This window comes from Micropterus dolomieu, linkage group LG14 (genome assembly GCF_021292245.1).
Source record: "Micropterus dolomieu isolate WLL.071019.BEF.003 ecotype Adirondacks linkage group LG14, ASM2129224v1, whole genome shotgun sequence".
Taxonomy (NCBI): domain Eukaryota; kingdom Metazoa; phylum Chordata; class Actinopteri; order Centrarchiformes; family Centrarchidae; genus Micropterus; species Micropterus dolomieu.
This window is the reverse complement of record NC_060163.1, coordinates 15,637,046-15,645,141: the sequence shown is the minus strand read 5'-3', so window position 1 is coordinate 15,645,141 and position 8,096 is coordinate 15,637,046. Positions and strand designations below refer to the sequence as shown.

Below are 8,096 nucleotides of genomic sequence, written 5' to 3'. Positions count from 1 at the left end.
TGTCTTGTTGGAAGACAAATCTCTGTCCCAGTCTCAGGTCTTTTGCAGACTCCATCAGGTTTTCTTCCAGAATGGTCCTGTATTTGGCTCCATCCATCCTCCCATCAATTTTAACCATCTTCCCTGTCCCTGCTGAAGAAAAGCAGGCCCAAACCATGATGCTGCCACCACCATGTTTGACAGTGGGGATGGTGTGTTCAGGGTGATGAGCTGTGTTGCTTTTACGCCAAACATACGTTTTGCATTGTTGCCAAAAAGTTCGATTTTGGTTTCATCTGACCAGAGCACCTTCTTCCACATGTTTGGTGTGTCTCCCAGGTGGCTTGTGGCAAACTTTAAACAAGACTTTTTATGGATATCTTTAAGAAATGGCTTTCTTCTTGCCACTCTTCCATAAAGGCCAGATTTGTGCAACGACTGATTGTTGTCCTATGGACAGAGTCTCCCACCTCAGCTGTAGATCTCTGCAGTTCATCCAGAGTGATCATGGGCCTCTTGGCTGCATCTCTGATCAGTCTTCTCTTTGTATGAGCTGAAAGTTTAGAGGGACGGCCGGGTCTTTGTAGATTTGCAGTGGTCTGATACTCCTTCCATTTCAGTATTATCGTTTGCACAGTGCTCCTTGGGATGTTTAAAGCTTGGGAAATTTTTGTATCCAAATCCGGCTTTAAATTTCTCCACAACAGTATCTCGGACCTGCCTGGCCCTTGTTCTTCATGATGCTCTCTGCGCTTTAAACCGACCTCTGAGACTATCACAGAGCAGGTGCATTTATACGGAGACTTGATTTCACACAGGTGGATTCTATTTATCATCATTAGTCATTTAGGTCAACATTGGATCATTCAGAGATCCTCACTGAACTTCTGGAGAGAGTTTGCACTGAAAATAAAGGGGCTGAATAATTTTGCACAGCCAATTTTTAAGTTTTTTATTTGTTAAAAAAGTCTCTCGATATATATAGATATATACACACACCCCTCCATAGAGCTCCACATTGTCCTGATTAGGCCTACATGTCAGAGCACTACCATGATCCACGTTGCCCGCCTTTACACCTGGGGCCTGACCACAAAGCGAGTTAAACATGCCCAGGATCTGTTATCTGGCTTCACTAACCCTACAGTTGTGATAAGCGGTCCCACGAAGTTGGTTATCAACTCTGTAGGACAACCCAGGGTTTCCCCATGCAGCCGTGAGCACGTTTACATAAGAGGCGGTGTTTGCAGCAGATAACCAGTCAGAAATGAATATGCAACATCCAGTGAGACTTTCAAAATGGCATGTTAAGTTGTGAAATGTTGCAATGTGGTCAGGTTTAGGCACAATACTACTTTGTTAAGTTTAAGAGCTCATGGTTTGGGTTAATATAACTACATAGGTCAGTTAACACCCAAGTTAACTTGCATTCTCTTTTAGCTGACACTTATCTAAAGCGACTCACAATTGCTATACATGTCAGGTCGCACGCTTCTGGAGCAACTAGGGGCCAAGTGTCAATGACAATGGTCACAGTGGGGGATTGAACCCAGGTCTCACACCAAAGGCATAGTCTTATCCATTGGGCCATCACCACCCCCACACAATTTACACATCTCATCCAACTTGATGTTCACCGTGTTTCATATAGGACACACCCCAGTTCCCTGGTTCAAAGTCAGGATTCTGATCCTCCATCCACCCCATCCATCTCCTTGCCTACCTTTATCAAACTGACACTATAGGGCTTCCCCCAATGAGTTACAAACTGACACCGTGTGTCTTGACCATGCATCCATGTGACGAGTCAGGGAGTGAGAACGGGTTGAGCTGACACATGCAGGGAGACAAATTGCTGACCGTGTGAATGCCTAAAGTAACAGGGGTAGTTTATAATGCATTGATTTGATGTGTTCTTATGAGCTGTATGAAAATATCAGCTTTATTTTTTCAGCTCATCCGTGTGTCTGCGTTTCCACATTAAAAGACTGGGGTACTGAATAAGTGGTCTTATCGCACTTAACTTATCACTTGAAAAATGATGTTTAGGCTATTTAACACTAGAGAGCATTTCAAACATTGTTCTAAGCAATGAAACAAAATCCATTCATGCCCTAAAATGCGCTCAAGTAGTGGTTGAAAGACTGAATCTCAACATTTAGGCTACTGAAAGCTCACCTCGTTACCTGCACCTGCATCGCAAAAGGTGGGGCGGAACATGGGGCCTATATGTAATGCGGTAAAATTGTATCAAGATACAAGCACGATATGTTTTTGTGAGGCATCATGGGGGGGATCTCTTACCTGAATGAATCTGATGACTTGTCCTAATGGAGCAGGTGATCCGGTTGATACCCTGGCTTCCTTTTTATCCTCTTATGCGCAACCTGGAACAAGATGCAGGTGTGTGGAAAACCTGATTGCAGGAGCCAGGCAGGAGAGCCATACCCACCTGCAAACCAAACATTGTCACAGAGGAAAAACAGACAGGCAACAGGACGGTGGGGGACAACAGCTGAGAACAAGAGGTAAACCGAGGAGAGGTAGTGCTGGATATAACACTTTAGGCCGGTAGCCAGAGCGCTAAGTCTTTGGTGGGATCCAGTGCTTCAGGTATAGACAGATTGTATTTCTTAGGTAGCCCTTTCCTTCCACCTTTCTGTAACTGAGAGCTGACTAACTTCTCTCCGTGTTGCCTTGATCTTGGCCTCTGGCTTTCTCCTCCATGGATATGGATAAGAAGGCTAGAGGCCATTGGGGATAATACTATTTGTGGCTTATGGTGTTTGTGATGGCCACAGCCGTGGCCTCACAACCAGATGAAGAGCGGTAACCTCATGCATTGAGTTTATGCTGTGTTCTTTAGGATTAGTTTATATACCTTCTTCATACACATTAGATATTTGTTGCAAATATTTATTTGGTTACAAATAAACTTACAGGACACTTAGTTCATTTCACATTATATTTTATTTAGTTGACTATACAGAAGCATCTTTTTGGAGTGCGCACTATTAGTTACTTTTGGATTGTCATTTTGTTTCTGAGCTTACCAGTGTTGGATGCCACACCCAGGAGAGATTGAGGAAGTCTGCTGGCTTAAAGGGTTGGTGCTTGGAGCAGGAGCAGCTTTATAGGAGAGGTGGCCTAATTGGACACTACCACTGCTTGCTATGTCTGGGGGGTGGCTTTATTCTCTCCTTAAATATTTTGGGGTTTAGATTTATTATATTTGAGTATTTTGAGTTAAGGTTAAGTAAATGTACATTTCTTTTGGAATAAGTTTTTAGGTAGGTTTTGTTGTGTTTTGTAGTTATGTAGTAGTGTTGTGGTTGTTAGTCTTCCCCTGTGTGTCAAAACTGGTCTGATCAGCCAATATATACGTCCCCTTTGTTTCTTGTGTAGTAGGTCAGTTGTATTTTTGAGTCTCTTATGTTCAGAGCTTTAGTTATTGTTTGTTTATTTGACCTCTTTTGTGTGCCCAAAACTTTATCTTTTGTTGTAGTGATTTTTTGGTAACTAAAAACCCTTCTTTTTTGAATTTCCCTCTTGACTCCTCATGCCTAACTGCCTGGTCCCTCAGTGTTCATCGTATAGCCAAGCAACTGTAGGATCACTGTTGCTGTGGTGTACATCAGCTCATTGGACTGGATGGTTTTAGTAGGGATAGAGTTGCATTCACATCTTCTGGAGTACTTAGCCTTGGTCTCTAATGTTAGTCGTTGTACTTGGAGGTCCAGCTTGGTGATCTTCAATTTCAATTCAGTTGTCCTTGTGTTAAGTGATTCTGTGCCATAAGGGCTTGATGTTGTTGGGGCTTGAGACCCAATCTCTGTGTGACTTGGGATTTTGGTTCACACAGAGAAAATTCCTCAAATGTCAAAACAAAGAGGAAAACCACACACAACTACAGACAGTCTGCAAACGGCACAGTTGATGGTGTAGAGAGAATAAGAAGAGGGCTGTGGTCGTAGTGGCAGAGGAAGAGGACGTGGATAAACAAAACTGGACTAGATTGTCCTGAGAATGAAAATGATGAAATGGTTGGTTGAGTAGAGGCGGGAGAAACCGAGGCCAGAGAAGGAACAGACTGGTTTGGACACAGCAGCTGAGGTTACAGAACAACCCTCCCCATAAATCACATGAGAGCACCCACACAGACACACATGCTGACACTGAAGCAGGCGCATATAAACGCACGCCCGAACACACAATTAATAGCAGGGAAAGCTATCAGATTTCTCAAAACAAAATGAGTGCTAGATGTATCAGAATTTCAGGGAAACATCTACTAGAGAGCATCTTTAAGATGCAGTGAGGTAAACTGAAACACGCATCAAACTATTTCTGCTATCAGACCATTGTCCAGTGAACATTCTCACTCAAGATTTGAAGTTGAATTTTGTTCAACTGAAGTGTGAATACACTCAAAGTGATTTCACTAAATTAACTAAGAATGAACGTGTAACTCAAAAAAGATGCAAATGAGTTTAATGGAAATATTAATATTATATTTAACCAACACATCTATTTAGTGTTCAAATAACATGATAATGGTTGGTTGACTTAACTTGGTTTGTTTAGATGGAATATAGGTGGCATGATTAAACCCTACCAAACTGCTCATAATATTCAGCCTCACATATTAAAAAACGTGCTGTGAGAAACAACTGGGGAACAAAAAACCCCAAAAACATTTTAAAGCTGTAGCCTAAGCAGGTTTAGCCTAGAACCCTGTAGGCCTAGCAATAGTAGCTTACAAGGCTTTCAGTCTCTGTAGGATGATGTCGCTATCCAAAAGTTTCTCCACATCACCAAAACAAACATAAAAGCAGCCTATAAAACAGTCTGTGGGATCACTTACGGTGTCTTTTTCCAAGAGAGTGAATCTTCAGTAGGCGGCATTTTTAATAGTTGATCTCTTATCTGGAACATAACCTGCTCCGGAGCAGGTTAGCCGTTCAGCATAAGGTAGGCTACCATGGCGTTCTACCCGGTAAGAAGTCAACCACCGTCGTGATAATGAAAACCCAGGGTTAACCCTAAAGTTACCTGGATAAGCTCAAATCCTGCTTCGTGGTACAGGCCTGTGCTCTATATGAAAAGCGCTAGGAGATTACTGAATTGGCACTATGTAAATAAAACTGAATTGAAAGGAGTCATACAAATTGAAACAAACAGCAACATTTGAAACACATTGCTCTTTATTACTACTATTACTACTACTACTATTCATTTAGCCTATCAGAGGATGTGTTGGTAGTCATGAGGACATTTAGGCTCCCAGCAAGCAATATCCGTCATTTCACCATCTAGGTTTACTATAGACCTGATTTAGTCCGGCTATGAGTAACCCACTTCTAGCTACAATAACTTTACATGTGGTTACATGCTGTTTTTACCAAGGTGTATGATATTCCATCATGTAAGCAAGGTCTACAGTGATTAAAAGTGTTTTTCTGGAGGGGGGTTCCCCTTGAGTTAACGCGGCCATTGAGGTATGCAAGGTTATTTGTACGGTTTTACGTTGTGTTCATATTGTCGGAAAGGCTAACTACAGCTAATATATTAGCCGAGTTTCACGTGATAATAACGTGATAGCATCGTCCATCTGAATGTAAAGTAAGCTAATTATATGCAGGTTTAACAGCTTTTAGTCTGCAAAGGGATGGTTTTGTAAGTTATTTTGTGTTTGTGAAAGATGTGTTTAATGATTATTCTCTATGATTTTATGATTTGTGTATTTTATTTGTCTAGTTCTCACGGCATGCTTGACGACGTGAATGTCGGAATAAATGCCTGTAACCAAAGGAACGCCTTGTGTTCGTGATTTAAACTGGAGGGAAGCTACAGTAGGCCTGTGTCTAATCTGTTCGATTAATATTTCCTCTTCAGTTATTGCCACCGGCATTTAGTCCCGTCAGGTTACAGCTGAATAAACAGGCCTGTAGCTATTTAAAATGAATAACAGGCTGTAGGAGAATTCCAGCACTTTATCATTCATTAAGGAATTTCCAGTCTGGTAAATGATGAATAAGCAATGCTGTATAAAATGTAATATTGTTAACGTATCGATCCTTCCTCCACTGCTTCGTTTAGAGCCAATCATGGTCCGCGTTATCACCCGTTGCCATGGTGAATCGTATCATCGGAGCTCCATTGATGATGGCTTTTTTTCATCCCCACGCACGCGCTTCCATCAGGTTCAACATACTCAGAGTTGACTAAACTAATTTTAAATACCTGTTCTGAAACCGGAAACTCTGAGTTTGACCACTCAGAGTTCGTCAACCCAGAGTTCAGGTTTTCATTCAGTTTGTTGAACCTGCTTTCTGAAACGGGCCCCTGTTTAATTGTCAAAACGTTGTGGTCTGTTTACTTGGAATGTGTCGACATCTACTGTTCACTTGGAGAAATTACATCAGGGTCTGTACATGAGATGAGTATCTACTAGTATCCAGTTGAAGAAGAAAGAATAAATATTAAGTTTTACCTGTAGAAACCAAAGAGCATGCATTTGTTTACAATACTGTGGAGCTATGTTCACAGAATACATCTAAACTCTGGCTCATCATTGGTAAAAATTGAAGTGGTGTTTTTATTATAATGCTTCCCTCACAAGTTTTGAATGTTCCTGTCTCAGTTTTTCAGGCTGGCTAAATCGAAATCCTCCTTTTACACAATTTCTTAAAACTCCCGTCTAGGCCTACATGATTTGTTGATGTATTAATGGAATATATTTCACCCCTCTGTTTTCTATTCTTTTTCTCATTTTTGTGTGATCTGTTGTTGTCATAATAAAATGAGGAGGAATAAAACAATCAGAGCCAAAAGTCAATCTGTCAAGCACAGCACAAGTGGTTTGGTTCTATGTCAGTATTGCATACTGCTCTCCAAATGGTGGTGTGCCAAATTCCACTTGTTGGGAAACTATTTCTAGGTGTAAGGTCAATGTGTCAGAGTGTGCTTTACAGAGGTCTTAATGCATGAAAAATATGCTCAGACCATTTAAATGTAGCATTAGCATTGAGTCACTTGTTTTTGTTTTTATTTTTACAAGTACTGAATACAAAATATTTATATTTTCCCCTTTTAAATCTGTTGGGTCATCATAGTGTGTTTTCCTAGCATTCATGTCTGCCCTTGATAAATCAAATGTGTTTTTGAGTAAAACCAAGCAGACAATTTTAGAGTTAATGATACACTGGATTTGTATCACTTCCTCAGCAAGTCCAGATAAAAAAGAAGCAGGCAGCATGCATTTGTGGCATCAAAACTCCAGTAGGACAATTTACTAGGTGGGATTTACATTTTTTTTAATATGTGGATTATGATGTGCTCCTGGCTAAATATGACTTCTTGATTTCTCACACCTTTACTCCTTCGCTACATTCATACAGAGATCGGTGTACAAACACGAGACATCATAAAAAAAAAATGAAGACTGTGATTCTTGCTCTTCTGGTGTTGTTGGTTGTCAGCCAGGGTGAGTTCATGTACAGGAAACACAACAAACCTGCAGTGTGTTTGACCAAAATGGAATGATATCCTCCTCAAATTCAGCCAGGTGGCACAAGACTTTTTATTTAAATTATTATGTTTCCAGTGTGTCTGTTTTGAGCAGATTTTAGAGCTGAAGGACAATTTATTTGTGGTGGTGAAAATGCAGCACTAGTTTGTATACAATGGTTGAACACTTTTCTTCCAGGTGAAGCCTTGACGTGTTACTGTGGAGGCCTGAAGCAATGTGTAAACCCTGTGGAGAAATGCCACGGTTTAAATCATGTCTGTGCCAAAGCCACCCTTTCTGCTGGATTTCGTGAGTAATTATGGGTTAATAATGGAGCTCAGTCCGTCGAGGCTCGGCTTTGGGAACTGGTGGGTCGCCGTTTCAAGGCAAGCCCAGACCAGTCATATGGAGTGTGGGCTGGTGGCTAGAGAGAGGCCAGTTCACCTCCTGGGCACTGCCAAAGGTGCCCTTGAGCAAGGCCCTGAACTATCCGGGGTGCCATCTACAGTATGTTGCAGCCCCTCACTCTGACATCTCTCCATACAATGCATGTGTATAGGTCCTGTTTGTGTGTGTATTGAATTTTGTTTGTGTGTATGTTTCAATA

The 8,096-nt window shown here is 41.3% G+C and overlaps 1 long non-coding RNA gene across 1 annotated transcript in view; it reads right to left on the bottom strand.

The window, feature by feature from the left end:
* Window positions 1-3,151, bottom strand: part of LOC123983419 — a 7,058-nt gene extending 3,907 nt beyond the window's left edge. The window contains exons 1-2 of the long non-coding RNA XR_006828186.1: window positions 3,033-3,151; window positions 2,284-2,431 (exon numbers count right to left, since the gene is read on the bottom strand). This is a non-coding gene — a long non-coding RNA (uncharacterized LOC123983419). The remainder of the gene's footprint in view (window positions 1-2,283; window positions 2,432-3,032) is intronic.
* Between the last annotated feature and the right edge of the window lie 4,945 nt (window positions 3,152-8,096).